This window comes from Stegostoma tigrinum, chromosome 1 (assembly GCF_030684315.1).
Source record: "Stegostoma tigrinum isolate sSteTig4 chromosome 1, sSteTig4.hap1, whole genome shotgun sequence".
NCBI classification, from domain to species: domain Eukaryota; kingdom Metazoa; phylum Chordata; class Chondrichthyes; order Orectolobiformes; family Stegostomatidae; genus Stegostoma; species Stegostoma tigrinum.
Window position 1 is genome coordinate 37216356 of NC_081354.1, and position 15727 is coordinate 37232082.

Sequence of the window (15727 nt, forward strand, 5' to 3'; positions counted from 1 at the left end):
GTAATGTGTAACGAGATAGGGTTAATAAGAAATCTTGTCATTTAGGATCCTCTAGGGAGTAGTGATCACAACATAGTAGAATTTCAAATTCTGTTTGAAGGCGAACAAATTGGGTCTCAAATCAATATCCTCAATTTAAATCAGGCCTATTGCAGAGATATGAAGAAAGAGTTGTTGAAAGCTAGGTGGGAAAGTGAACTTAGGGGTAGGTCAGTAGATGAGCAGTGGCACACATTTAAACAGGCATTTCATAATGCTCAGCAAAGACAGTTATTTCAGTCAAAAAGAAGTACTCAATAAGAAGGATGAACCATCCTGCGATTAACAAAGATGGTCAAGTGAAGCAGTCAATCAAAAATTAAGGCATACAGAGCAACAGAAACTAGTGATGGGCCAGAAGATTGGGAATTGAGAAATTGGGAAACTGTCAGCACAAATACATTATTTATTTAAACACTCTAAAATATATCATGTATCTTGGAAGAACAGTGAGAAGTAGACTTGCATTGGTCTCAAAATGTTAACTGTTTCTCTCTCCACAGATGTATCCTGATGGGTTCATTTTCTCCAGCACTTTCTGTTTTAAGATCTCCAGCATTCACAGAACTTTGCTTTCATGTAATTGATATACTGCTTCAATTTCTGAAGAATTTAGGGAAGTAAATACAGTGTTGTAAGGTATTGAGCAAATACCGCTTGTAGCTGGGAATGAAACACTTTGGCAGCTTTGCTCACCATTCATTACAACTTTATTGATTTTTACATGAATATTTGACCACATAGAATTGTACTACATGGATAATTCACGTTGATAAAAAGTGAACTTAAAGCATTTGAAGCAGATATTTTTCAACATCCTTTGTGGTTCAATATCTGGGAGACTCACATCAGGAAGTAGACAGATAATGATTTCCATTCCCTTTGATATATGTCTAATGTCATATCCCTAGTTCAGATTGGAAGATTCTGTCAGAATCACACAAGGAGAAATTATATTTCATATAAATCATGAGGGTGTGATGTTGTTCCTCATTTTACTTGATTTATCATTCATCCCAGTTTACTCTAGTATGTATTCAGTACATGTAATAAAACACTGACTTTTGAATTTAATCATGTTTATCCAGAATAGACTGTGTCATGAATACAACTGGTACCACAAACTGTAATGATGCATCTAATTTTCAATTTTGCCACCATGCCCCCACTCAGGGGAATGTCCACATTCACTTCCTTCAGATTGAATCAACTCAGGGAGCATTACTTTAAATTTCCTACGAGTATAAGTGTTATGGGTGGGTTTGTAGCAGTAAGAGATGAATAGCAAGGGTAGAAATCACTTGTTTTATGCCTCAGATAAACACCTGAGCTGAATGTTTGTTGGCAATTCCCATTGATACAGTTCTGTTAGGCCAGAAAAGCTGCACAGCTCAGTTACACATGGGCCTGGATCTTTCGAGGAGCGGCAATCACAGATTGCTGCTCTGCTTGAAATGTGACCAAGTCAACACTGCTCCACATTGCTTGTTTAGTCTTCTGAACACAGCTTTACCAATAATGTGGAGCGTAGCCTCACTTGGAGAGCTCTATCAGGTCACAGTAGAGTTAGTGGAAGACAAGCTATGCCCCTGTTTTTACAGTACTGGTTGAAATGTGGTAAAATTTAAATGTCTAGTGTGAATATCAGTAAAAGAGTAAATGGATAAGTGGATAAATGAAGGAATGGGTAGGGTGATAGGATGGATGAAAATGTGGGTCAGTTAAGTGGGAAGATGGGTTGCTAAGGTGGCAGGTAGCAGAATGGTAGGTAGCAGAGTGATAGATGCATACATGGGTGGGTAGAGTGACAGCTGTTAGCTGTGTAGGGTAGTAGGTAGGTGAATGAATGAGTGTTGGAGATAGCTTGGGTTGGATCATGAGGGGTAGTCAGGTTGGGATTAGCAAGGTTAATCCAATGGGGTAATCAGGGTGTTGGAGCTAGTCCGGTTTTGTTGGGGGTTGATTTAGTTAGATGGTTGCATGGTAGTTGAGTCAGGTGGGTTGGTAAGTGCATCAGGGGAAGTATCTGGGTGTTGCTGAGACATGAAGATGAGTGTTAGGGGTTGGTCAGTGTGAGCAATTGTAGGGGTCTATCTATAATTATGAAGGAGTTAGACTGGGTTTTATTCTGTCTGACACTCCCTGAATAATTATCCAAACCAGTATCATGTAACTGTCTGAAATGTTAAACTCTAGTTCAGAGTAACAGATTTAGTTGAAGATCTCGAAGACAGGATTTTCAGCTTCCTGAGCAATTTGCATGGAGGCCAGTGCATGAAGACTTCCACAGGGCATCAGCAAGCTTCATGGGTCATGTGCCCATTCTCCAGTGACCCAGAAACCAGAAGATCGGGACCATGATATTTCTACTTGGTAAATACCCAGTGATTGTCGATGAAATGACCTAACCATGGAAATGAACTTAGGTTTAGCTACTTCCAAGTGGTTGAATTTTGAATCACTCCATTTAATCTTAAGCAGTGGCAAAGCTGGTTACAGCAAAATCATTTGTTCTGTCTCGTGTATCTTTCTTGCTCTTTTTGAAACAAGATCATTTAGAACAAGTATTTTAGTAATTGTCATCAGAGTATTTGAATTTAGCAATGAGAATTGAGCGCATATAAAACGACAGACTTGAAATGTAGATGTATATAATAATTACAGTATGATCAAACAGTATTATCAGTTTAAGTAATAATGGATAAAGCAATACTCATAAATTTCTTTTCTAACAATTAGATTTTTCTATACTGTTTGTGGGCATCATGTTAAGAAAACCTGGCAACAAATGTGTGACAGTAATAAAATTTTAAAATTGAATTAAATAGTCAATTCAGCTACTGATTAGTTTTTCCATACCCAATGTCCTTCTTGACCTATGTCAAGTTCCAGTTGTGCTGGAAATAGTTTAAAAGATTGTTCAGAGGATGTGAGAGGTTGCTTTTCAGATTCTTGCAAGTTGTGATGTACTTTTCCTGACCCATTTTCACCTTGAAATACAGAAAACAATCAAACTACTAAAGACATAAAGAGCACATTATAAATGTAGAAATATTTCAGAAGAAATAAGCCAGAGTTGTCTTATTTTCTGTTAATGTATTATGCATTCTAATCTTATTTTGAAAATGTTGATGATTGTCTTAAAATATTCCACAGAAGTATTTTAAGCACATACATCATTCTATTATCAAAGCAAATTAAGTCCTCAAAGACCTTCAAGAAAGTAAAATATATAAGAACACAAATCAGGAACATTTGACCACTCCTGTCTGATCAAAAAGTTTAAATAATAATGGATAAAGCAATATTCATAAATTTGTATGTTAACAATTAGACATTTCTACACTGTTGTGAGCATTTGATAAAACCATGGCTGATATGCTTGAAGTCTTAATTGTACAACTTGTCTCACCCCTAAATCAAGAATCTATCTAATTAAATTTAAAAATATTCAACGACATTGCCTCCAATTCTCTCTGGGGAAGAGAGTACAACAAATTAGTGACCCTCTCAGAGGGAAAAAAAACCTCCATGTTTCCATCTTAAATGGGGGATTACTTATTTTGAAGCTATGTCCCAAAGTTCTAGTTTGTCCAATATCCTTTCAAATATCCTTTCAGTGTCACCCTGTCAAATCCCCTCAGGATCTTACATGCTTCAATATGATCATCTCTCATTCTTCTAAACTTCAGTTGATACAGTCGCACTTTCCTCGGAAAATTACTCCTTCATCTCAGGAAAGTATGGTATTGTTAGAGAAGGAAATGGTGACATAGTGATGTCACTGGATTCTTAAGCCAGAGACTCAAGCTAACAATCTGGGATACGATAGCAGATAGTAATATTTGAATTCAAGTCCTAAATTGCTAATGGTGACCATGATAACTATCAGTGAATGATGTAAAGACCCAAATGGCTCACTAATGCCCTTAAGGAAGGAACCCTGTCATCCTTACCCAATGTGACTGCAACACGTTTAAACTTAGCTGTCTCCTGAAATGACCTAATAAGCCACTCAGTTCAAGGGCAAGTTGGGATGGGCAACAAATACAAGTACCATCCATGCTCCATTAAATAAAAGTCTGGTCTGGTCAGATGAACGTATTCTGAGCTGCTTTGAATGTGATTATATCCTCTAAGTAAGGAGACCAACACCATAGCCAATGTACCAACCAATGTTCCCTCTAAACGACTGACAATTAGAATTGACACGTCAATTGCAGCATTGACTTCTGATTCCAGAAGCCACTACTGTGCCTTGGAGGCTTGCACAGCCAGTAAGAAAACTGTAGGGAACACTGACTCTGACTGTAGGCCAATGAATGTAAACATATGATGAAGGCTTCAGAAATCGCTTGAATTATGTTGACTTGTTTCTGCAAAGTGACCATATGCTATAATGGTTCTCTGCTTTATATTGGGTAATGGAGCACAGGACAAAGGTCCAAGTTTTTTCGTTGACAAGATCAGATAGGGCCCCTCAAATTGTTAACATTTGTGAAAAGGTGAAATTCTGCCAGCATGGAGAAACCAAGTACCACCAAAAATTCTCCCTAGAGCCTCAGCAATTTAACTCAATCAATCTGTGTGAACCAATCAAGTCACTGAAGCAGCTCGCCTGTTGACTCTTAACTAGTTTCGACCAACACTAAAGAACATGGCTATGTTGAAGAGAGAGATAATTGGGAGGAGAATCAACCCCCAACACATAAAACATTGGTCTAGCATTTGGTTTGTATTGTTGCTGTTTTCTGGCACTAGAGCTCCTCACATACTGGGCAGAAACCATACTCCACCCACCAAAGTTAATATGTCTAAGTTAAGGTCCTGTGCTTCCTAACTGTTTGTCGAGAGCTGTGGCACTCCTGCAAGTTCAGTTTGTCTGCATGTGTTTTGGAAACAGGTGCTGCTGTATTTTCACCATTGCTGCTCTTCGCTTCATAATTAGTTTAGCACTAGTCATAGACAATCTGGGAGCATTGTTTGTGGGAATAGGGGATAACGGGAGACAACGCTGAAGATTGGAGAGAGAAAGGAAAAGCTGCTAGAAAAGAGGGGAAGGAAAGGATTTCAGAATTGGAGTTTCCTACCCCACTCCACTGTCTGCAATTGGAAGCTTGGACACAGCTGATTCAGAGGCTCCAAGATAACAAAGTGTGAAGCTGGATGAGCACAGCAGGCCAAGCAGCATCTCAGGAGCACAAAAGCTGACATTTCGGGCCTAGACCCTCCATCAGAGAGGCTGTTTGCCTGAATATTCCTATGGAAGCCTCAGAAGGCCGCAACCCCCATTTGATCCTAACATTTGGAACACAAAACCTGTAGGAAAATTCAGTCCCATGTTGCTTCACATTGTCCTTACTTTATGCAGTTTGAATGAGTAAGAGAGACAATCGTCTTACTCCTGCTGTTTATTCACCAAGCAAAAATTGAAACTTACTCAGAAAATTTGATCATTGTGTCTGCAAAAGCCTGTCAACTAGTTTCCTCACCCAGGTAGCAGTGTGGTCCAGACAAACTCTTCGCTCACTTTTAAGTGTGACTCTGAAAAGAAAAAGAATTGTACAATAATGTCAAATTCTCCATTATATACTCACACTGTAAATAAACTCAATTTCTGCACATTTTTATCCTGCAACTTGTTTGTATGTTTTCACTGATGGTAAGGAAACAGAAATGGAAAATTCTGCAAATACTCACCAGTTCATGCGACATTTGCTAGAAAACAACAAAGGCCCAGATCTTCCAATGGAAAGAGCATCATTGCAGCCGGATGGGGTCCATTTTGGGAACATGTTGAATTCCCATTACAGTTGACTCTACAGAATCCTCTCAGGAAGTTGGCATCAGGAACCCTCCAAAAATGTCTCCAACTCCAAGTTACAGTTAGAGAGAATTCAGATGGATCTGTCTCACTTATTGGTTGATTACCCAGGAAAAAGTAAAGGATTAAAATCCTTTCTCTAGTGAACTATAAAACCCCAGTTGTTACACCTCATTACTTCCTCCACACTCAATAGATACTCAACCCTCCTCCTCGGACCCAACCTGCCTTCCAACGCAGCATAGACACATAATACCCACTCCTCACACTTGACCTTTCCCAGACCTGTCACCCAACCCCAACAAATCCAATCCCAAAACTCCCAGGCCTGATGCATTTTCCTTGACTTGACTGCTGTAGATCTGACACTCTCCAATAACTGAACACCCAGTTCTGAAAAATCTCCCATTGTATCCAACACATTATCCCCGTAACATTCTGATATTTAGCACACCCCACTTCAGACCAACTTCAAGCCCCACCAATTTTCCATGAGTCCGCCCAGCCATGGGCACATATAGCACTTCCCCACCTCCTACCACACAAACTCACCCTCTCCATCACACCAATCCACAGCTATCAATTCCAACATGTCCACATTCTGCAGCAACTGTCCACTCCCACTTCCCAATCCAGGATTATAACTGATACAACCTTACCATCTAACCCACAAACCCTGGCACCAACCTACTCTAAGACTTCACTCACCTGTCACTCTGAACCTCACACACACGCTGCTTGCATCATCCAAATACCTGATATACTTCATTACTCAGCTGGCAAGCTAACTTCCAACCACCTGGCACAGGTGGCATCCTACCCCCTCAGATTACCGCCAAACTCCCAATCCTCCACTGAAGTTGCAAATTTAAAATAAGCTCTTACTCAAAGTTAAACTGCTTACTGATGCTTAGTTTGGATTACAGCCTTGGCCTAAATTTGAACCAACGATTAGAATTCAGGGGACTGAAATTGATGTCAAAGAAGCATTTGACTGACAATGATATCAAGGAACAAAATTAGAGTCAATGGGAATCAGAGCAGAAACTCTCCAATTGTTGGAGTCATATCTGGCACAAAAGGAAGTTGACTGTGGTTGTTGGAGGTCATTCATCTCAGCTGCAGGATATCACTGCAGGAGTTCCTCAAGGTCCAACCATCTTCACTACGAAGTTCCCTCCATTATAAAGTCAGAAGTGGCAATATGCAATCATTATCATACAAAGCTCGCTACTTTTTGCGACTCTTCAGATACTAAAGCAGTCTATGACCACATGTGTATCAAAATCAGGACAACATTCCAGCTTGGGCTGATAAATGGCAGGTAATATACCCCCTAAGTTGTGCAGCTGTGAATGCACAGAGGCCACAGACTAGGGGTTCCGTAGTGAGTGCACAGCATGTATAGAAGTGGTAATACTACTGCTCAGGGGATTAGAGGAATGAAGTGAATGGGTGACCACCAGGCAGTCAAAGATGAACAGGCGGGTAGTGAAGGAGCCCTCTGGGCTTTTGCTCACAATCTGGTTTTCCATTTGGAAGTTGATGAGGGTGTTGATTACTCAAGGGAGTGCAGACAGAGCCAAAAGCAACTTGGTTGTACAGGAGGAGAGGAAGAAGAACGTGAAGTTGTCATTATTTAGGGAAACAACCAGTCATTTCTATGTCTGCAGATGTCACTCCAAAATGGTATGCTACTTCCATGGCGCCAGAGTCAAGGAAATCACTGATTGGCTGCAGGACATCTTGAAGGGGTGATGGTAAAATTACAAAGTTTGTGGTACACATTGATACCAGCAATATAGATAGAATGAGTAATGATTAAAAAGCAGGAGATGAAAGTTGTAATCACTGAATTACTCCTGGTGCCATAGGCTAGTGAGCACAGAAATATGAGAACAGACCAGACGAATGCGTGGCTCAAGAGTTGGCATAGACAGGAGGGTTTTAGATAGTTGGATCATTGGAACCATTGCTAGGGAAGATTGGGCTTGTAAAAGTGAAATGCCATATACAAGTGGAATGGGCTGAACCTGAACCAGAATGGGATCAACATCCATGGGGGAGGATTTGCTACAACTGCTGGGTGGCGTTCAAACTAATTCAGCAGGGGCGGCCCCACAATGCATAAGTTCAATAGCAACACTGCTTATCTTAGAAAAGGAAGCAAGGCAGAGTGTGTTCAGCCATGTAGTATCTCAAAGGAGTAATGCAAGGCTGGATGGCCACTGTCTGAATGCTAGGAGTGTGATAGGAAATACATATGGGCTGGGGTATGGATTAACAAATGGAATTATGATGTTGTTGCCATCATAAAGACATAGTTGAGGGAGGGAAAGGATTTGCAACTCAATGTTCTGGACCTTAGGCAGGACAGGGGAGAATCAAAATGGGCTTTATGGTAGAAGACAGTTGGTGGACAATAAGATATAGGAGCTTAATTGCACATTCAGCCTTTCAAGTCTGCTGTGTCATTTGATCATAGCTATTATGTTTCTCAACCCCATTCTCCTGCCTTCTCCCCATAACTTTTGACCCCCTTACTAATCAAGAACCTGTATGATTCTATTTTAAATACACTCAAGGACATGCCCTCCACAGGCTTCTGTGGCCATGCGTTTCATAGATTCACCATCTTCTGGATAAAGAAATTCCTCCTGATCTCAGTTCTAAAGGATCATCCTTTCCCTCTGTGACAATGCCCTCAGGTCCCAGTCTCTCCAAGTGACGAAAACATCTTTGTCATGTTCACTCTATCTAAGCCTCTCAGTATTCTGTAAGTTTCAATTAAATCCCTCTGTCATTTTTCTAAACTCTATTCAATATGGAACTTAGGTCAGTATCTGCTCTTTATACAACAAGACCTTCAAAAGGGTTGCAATGACCTGCCCTCCATCACAAATTCAAAAGTGTGGATGGTCACTGATGATTGGACAATGTTCAGTACCATTACTGACTCCTCAGATACTGAAGCAATTCATGTTCAAATGCAACAAGATCTGGACAATATCCAAACTTGGGCTGACAAGTGGCAAGTAACATTCACACCACACAATTACCAGGCTATGACCATCTCCAATATGAGACATTCTAACCAGTGCCCCTTGAGAGTCCAATGGCATTTCCATCACTGAATCACTCACTGTCAACATCCTTGGGATTACCATTAACCTGAAACTCAACTGAACTCACTACACAAACACAGTGCCTACAAAAGGAGGTCAGAGGCTAGGAATACTGCAGCGAGCAACTCACCTCCTGATTCCCCAAAGCCTGTCTATCATCTACAAGGCCCAAGTCAGGAGTGTGATGGAATACTCCCCATGTGCCTGGATGGGTGCAGCTCCAACAATAGTCAAGAAGCTTGATACTATCCAGGTCAAGGAAGCCCACATGACTGGCAGCACATCCACAAGCATCCACTCCCTCCACCACCAACTGCCAGTAGCAGCTATCTTCAAAATACCCTATTGAAATTCACCAAAGATCCTTAGATCTCACCTTCCAAACCCAAGCACACTTCCAAATAGAAGGACAAGGTCAGCAGAAACATAGGAACACCATCACCTGCAAGTTTCCCTCCAAGCCACTCATCATCCTGAATTGGAAACATATTACCATTCTTTCACTGTCGCTGGGTCAAAATCCTGGAATTCCCTCCCTATTGGCATTGAGGGTCAACCCATGGTAGGTTGACTGCAGCTTTTCAAGAATGCAGGCCACCACCACCTTCTCAAGGACAATTGGGGATGAGCAATAAATGCTGGCCAGCCGGCAACGCCCACATGCTATGAATGAATTTTTTTTTAATTGCCAGATCTGGTGAGTACTTCAATGTTTTACTATTTGTATTTCAGATTTTCAGTATCTACAGTGTGATTTTCTTTCTGTCAGTAGTGAAGAGAACTTGCTGTATTTCATTGTTACAACATTAACAATAAGCCAGGAAACTCCAGTTTCAATGTAAGCCATGCTACATAGCCGAGTTTCTGTCTTCGCCGTAGTCCCTAAGTCAGCCCCCAGAATATATGCACTTTTGGTCTTGACCAAATAATATCGTTGATCCTTTCATACTCAGAAATTTACCACCCTCAGACTCCAGTTGGTATCGAGCAAATTCCAACCTGAACCTTATGTCCTTCTTTGAGAACTTTCCAACTTCAAGTTGCCACGCTCTCCTGCCTTGTTTTCCTTTCCAAGCTTGATTGCTTCATTTCTCTCAATCTTGTCCCAGCCCACACCCAATGTTTCAATATCTCTCTTATACCATGAAACAGCCATAATCAATAGAAAAATACATATATTTATGTTATAAATACCACTGTGGACACAAATAAGCAGTTTTAAAATAAGACTTACATCACTTCTACATGTGGACAATGGGAAGAAGCTGGAACTATATCAATATCCTTCATTAGCTTTGGATTGATCATACGAGAAGTATTATTGATGCATTTACAGCGTGGATTCACTAATACCCTTACCACAGATGCACCTGTTACAAAAAAGTATTACAAGCCATTAAGCATTTTAATAAATATTTTAATTACATTTATTTAACTGTTTTTGAGGAAATATGGAATGGAGTTTTATTATATATTCAGGAATTGTGCCAATTTTCTCAATATTACAGTCTTGCCTCCATTCTGGCAATGCTGGCGGGTAGGTGGGATTTTCATCTCTCAGAGGACAGGATAATCTGGATTTAGTGAAAAAGGTATACCAATGTTTATGCATATAGTTTAAAAGATCTGCTTCTCTTTGCAGAAGCATAGGTCCATTTGTGAAGATCAGTATAGTCCTCAGCTTCCCATCTATTCCCATTCATCAAGCGCTGCCGCTTCACCACTCCATGTTAGCATCGCATAAATTATCCTCATCCCCAGAAAGCACTCATCCTGCCTTTAACACCATTTCCCCTCTCTCCTTATACCCCCCTACTCCCAAAAAGCCCCAATTTGCTCACCCAATATCTATTTTACAAATGTAAGAACATAAGAAATAGAAGCTGAAGTAGGCTATCCTGCCCATCAAGCTTGCTCCATCATTCAATAAGATCATGGCTGATCTTTCCATGGACTAGGTTCCTCTTATCTGCCTACTCACCATAGCCCTTCACTCCTTTTCTATTCAAACATCCATCTACCTTTGCCTTATTCAATGAGGTAGCTTCAACTATTCACAACTCGTTGGGTGAAGAGATTCCTCCTCAAACAGAACCCACAAGACTACAATAACATTGTAAAGTCTTTGAACAGCTCATAAGTCTATCAAAAGAAGCAAACTGACATTTCCCGTTGGCAGCAGTGTCAACAAACTCTGCAGTTCTGAAATCAATAGTATCCTTCAAGGCAGCCAAGCCATCAAACCCATATTCCCCACAAAAGTTGTGTAAACAAGTTCTGTTGTAAAAAGTATATTAGTGCTTTTGAAGGCCAATGATGTGCAAAGGCTGAAACACTTAGATATCAGTTTGGCCCTTCAAACAGCCAAATAGGTAACTGAGCAGATATTTAAAGAAGGCACAAATGCTCAGACAACTGTCAAAACTTTTAAATAGACAAACAGATGGCTGAACTATTCTGTTATGAATGAGAACAAAAGGACACATATCAACAATTAACTCTTTTTCTCACATTGGACTAGCCTTTCAATATTGAGCAATGCAGAATAGCATTTTATTAGATGAATAAACTAGCCTAATGCATCTGAACACTTTTCTACCTTTACACTGCTGTTCTTTCGCTTGATATTTAGCCATTGTCAGAAGGAACTGTTTAGCAGGCACTATTTAATGGTCACTAATCTTTTCCATTGCAGCACTGTCATCACTAACTCTAGTAAACACAGATCTCGCTCAGGCTACAGCTTCATCACGATGAACTGTAAAGGAGTTGACATCGCTTTTACTCAACTTTTATACATTCCCTGCCTTCAATCTATGGTCACTTGCGGTTGAGATTCGGGAAGGTTATCAAAATACAGTCACCTTGTTTAAAATTGCATAACTTCTACAGTAGCTACTTCCAAAATGACACCAGCAATTTCAGTGCAACAGTATGTTGGGCTCAACAAGCCTCCTTTTAACACCATTAAAACTTCATGGTACTGGAAATAAGGACAGGGCATTTGCCTTTGCCATTTATTGATCATACTTTTCTAATGCTTGCTGTCCAGGAATGGGAGTGCAACGTTCAAAATACTTTCAACGTACTTTCTTCTTTCTTCCTTAAGAAGTTGCCTCAACTTGTGAGCAACTTGAGCAGTATATTCTGAAGCTGCTCCATTAAATACACACACAAACACTCAGTCACACATTGGTTGGGCCACTATTGGGATACTGCATGCTTTTCTGGTCTCCCCACTAAAGGAAGCATGTTGGGAAACTTCAAAGAGTTCAGAAAAGATTTGCAAGGATGTTGCCAGATTTGGAGGGTTTGAGCCATAGGGAGAAGCTGAATAGACAGGGGCTATTTTCACTGGAGCAGTGGAGGCTGATAGATAAGGCAAATAGACAAGGTCTTTTCCCTGGGGTGGATAAGTCCAAAACTACAGGGCATAAGTTTAAGGTGAGAGGGGAAAGAGGGACAGAAGGTGGTACATGTATGGAATGAGCTGGCAGAGGAATTGGTGGAGACTGGTACAATTACAACATTTAAAATGTATCTGGATTGGCATATGAATAGGAAGGATTTAAAGGGATATGGGCCATATGCTCGCAAATGGGACTAGATTAATTTAGGATTCTGGTTGGCATGAATGAGCCAAACCGAATGGTCTGATTCTGTGCTGTACATCTGTATGACTCTATAAATTCACACACAAGCATTCATACACACACACACACACACACACACACACACGCACACACACACACACACTCATAATTATTCACACAAATATTCATGTACACACATACACATTCTTACCCAACACACATGTTCATTCATGCTTGCACTTGTATAGCACCAAATTTAAATTCCAGACCAAGCAATAAAAAGGAACATGGCATGGAGCTCCCAAACTAGTAGCTAGATGAGATGAATAAATAGTTGTTAAATGCACAGTAGAGTTCTAAGTAATATCTTACCTTGTGCAGTTGTGAAAAATAGCAGAAAGAGAGGGATAACAATGAAAATAGCTTTACAGTCCATTGTGATCTGGCTATATGACGTTCCTTACACTTTTGCTGTAGATTATGCTCACTCTAACTGTTCTGTTTTACTTAAAGCCAGATTCTCTTGGCTTCAATGCGGGAATTTGTGCAATCTTTAAGGCAAAGCAAATAAACACAGTGTTAATTATTGACTGATCAGATGAAAATTCTTGACTACCAGTCAAACAATCTGTAAATTAAACACTTTCCTGGTAATAGCACAGACAACATCAATCTCTGTTCCTCTACAAGACAAAGCAGGGTTTCAAGCTTCTTTTCCTTTCTCTTACCAAGGCTAGTTACTTCCTCAAAACACCCTTAAAGATGTGTCAAACTTGACCTCTCTTTCACAAATATGTGTTGACCAGCTAAAAATAGAATTAGCTAAGTGTTCTAATAAAACAGAGTAAGGTAAACAAGCAAAATGAGGATAAAGAGAATAGAGTTTACGATGTTGAATTTAGATGGGGAAAAATGTTAGGAGGGACAAGTGTAGCCGACTTAGACTGGTTGGACCAAATAATCTGTTCTGTATCACATATACCAAAAGTCGGAGAATACAAAGCCAGATATTGTTGAGGCCTTATCTTGTGGCAGTCACAAGGACACCAGAGCTGCAGACAGCAAGACAGTTAGAACATGGCTGATGGCTCTTACATTCTGCAATAATGAAAATGCCGAAGTATTTGTTCCATCTAAGATTTCACACAAGGTGATAGAATTGAAAAATGGCAGTGAAATTTTATTGCAACAACAGTGTAAACAACTCAAATTGTTTGCTCAAAGCTTTAAAAAATGAGGTAGCTATTGCCAAACTTTAAATTAAAATCAAGCTAGCTAATCATTTTCTACTTTGTAAATATTTGTAACATTGATACTGTATGTTGGTATTATGAAAACTAAAACAATTTCAAATTACTTCTAAGTGATTTAAGAGCAGCAGCAGCAATAGCAACAATTAAAATACAAAGATAAAATAAATATAATTATCAATAAATGACATCAGTGTTTGAACAATAATAAACAGACAAACGTCAGCAGTCTTATCTCCTCACAGGATGTGCCTAAGGTTCATTGCTAGCTCTCTGATCAGCAATAAATAATCTATTTGTGAGGGCTCCTTTCCGCCTGTAATTCACCTGTTCCTGTGAATGGATACACTTGTGCTAAGGGCACAACGTATATATGTGGTGTCATTAGGACTTGAGAGCTGCTGGTGCAAGGTATAATGGAGAGAAGTAGTGGCTCTAGGAGTGATATAGTGCCAGCTGGTGGGAGCTGGAGATTATCTAAAGCTTCAAACTGAAATTGGATAACTCATGAGAGAAATAACCTTGCGGGGTTATAGATAGAGCAGAGGAATGGATTGAAGGGTTGGTTTCCATGCTGCACTCTATGACTCTCTATGACTGGATTGCTCTATAGAGAACCAGCATGGATTTAATGGGCTTTGGACCTCCTCAGAGGAACCTGTCGATGTGTTCTCATAAATCCTCAAGGTGGTGGGACAGGGTGATAGGGAAGTTAAGAAAACATGATGGATACATACTTTTAAATAGGTGTGTTGAACATAAACAAAAGGAAATCAAACTAAATGTTACAAACCATCTCAGATGAAAGAAGGGTATCCAAGAGATATTGTAGCCCATCGACAGCAGTAGAACTGTATTCAACCATAATTCATAACTTCATAACATAGCATATCACCCATTCAGCCATTACCATCAAGCTGGGGAATCAACCCTTGTTAAATAAAGAATGTAGGAGGTCATGCCGGGACCAGGTGTATGCAAAAATGAGGCAATAAACTAATGAAGCTACAATACATAGTAGCTACTTGCATACGAAGCAGCATTAACAGCATCTGATTGACAAAGTTAATAAATGGATCAGATCTAAGCTATGCAGTCCTGCTGCATCCCATCGTGAATGATGGTTGACAATTTAGCAACTCACTGAAGGAGGAGACAAATACATACCATCCTCAGTGAAAGACAAGGCTGATCCGCCAAGTGGATGTTCCATCTCAGCCTCCCCCTAAACTCATCAGTGTCAGAGGCTCTTTGCCAAGTTGACTCTCTCAACTTAGAGAAGACGCTGGATACTGCAAAGGCTGCAACATTGAAAACATGCTGAAAATAATACCTCTGCAGATCTAATCTCCAGAATTGGCGCTCCCCTAGCCAATATGCTGCATTGCATAACTGACATCCACCTGGTAATGCAGAAAATTGACCATTTTTGATCTGTTCACGAATGCAGGACAAATTCATAAATTATTGCTCCTAAAAGGTTACTTTTGATCATCAGCAGATATGGAAGAGGTTGTCAACAGTGTCTTAGTGACACTGTTGATGGGATGCAGCAGGACTGCATAGCTTAGATCTGATTCATTTATTAACTAAGTGGCACCTGCTTAGCAATAATATGTTTACTGATGAGTTGAGGTGACGGATACTGCTTTGACATCAAGGCAACATTTGACTGAGTACAGCATCAAGGAGCTTTAGCAAAACTACTCAATGAGAATGGGGGTACATGGGGAATCCCCATTGATTGGCATCATACCTGGGTCAAAGAAAGATTGTCATGGCTTTTGGATATTAATTATCAGCTGCAGGGTATCTCTGCAGGAGTTCCTTGGAGGAGTGATCCAGGCCCAACCATGTTTAAATGCTTCATCAATGACTTATATTCACCATAGGGTC

At 40.1% G+C, this 15727-nt stretch overlaps 1 long non-coding RNA gene across 1 annotated transcript; it reads right to left on the bottom strand.

Annotated features, from left to right (window-relative positions):
- Positions 1-726: 726 nt before the first annotated feature.
- On the bottom strand, positions 727-13112 carry LOC125455724 (uncharacterized). The gene is made up of 4 exons (XR_007248295.2): positions 12954-13112; positions 10223-10358; positions 5480-5583; positions 727-3029 (listed from the first exon to the last, which is right to left on the bottom strand). It is a non-coding gene; the product is annotated as an uncharacterized LOC125455724 (long non-coding RNA).
- Between the last annotated feature and the right edge of the window lie 2615 nt (positions 13113-15727).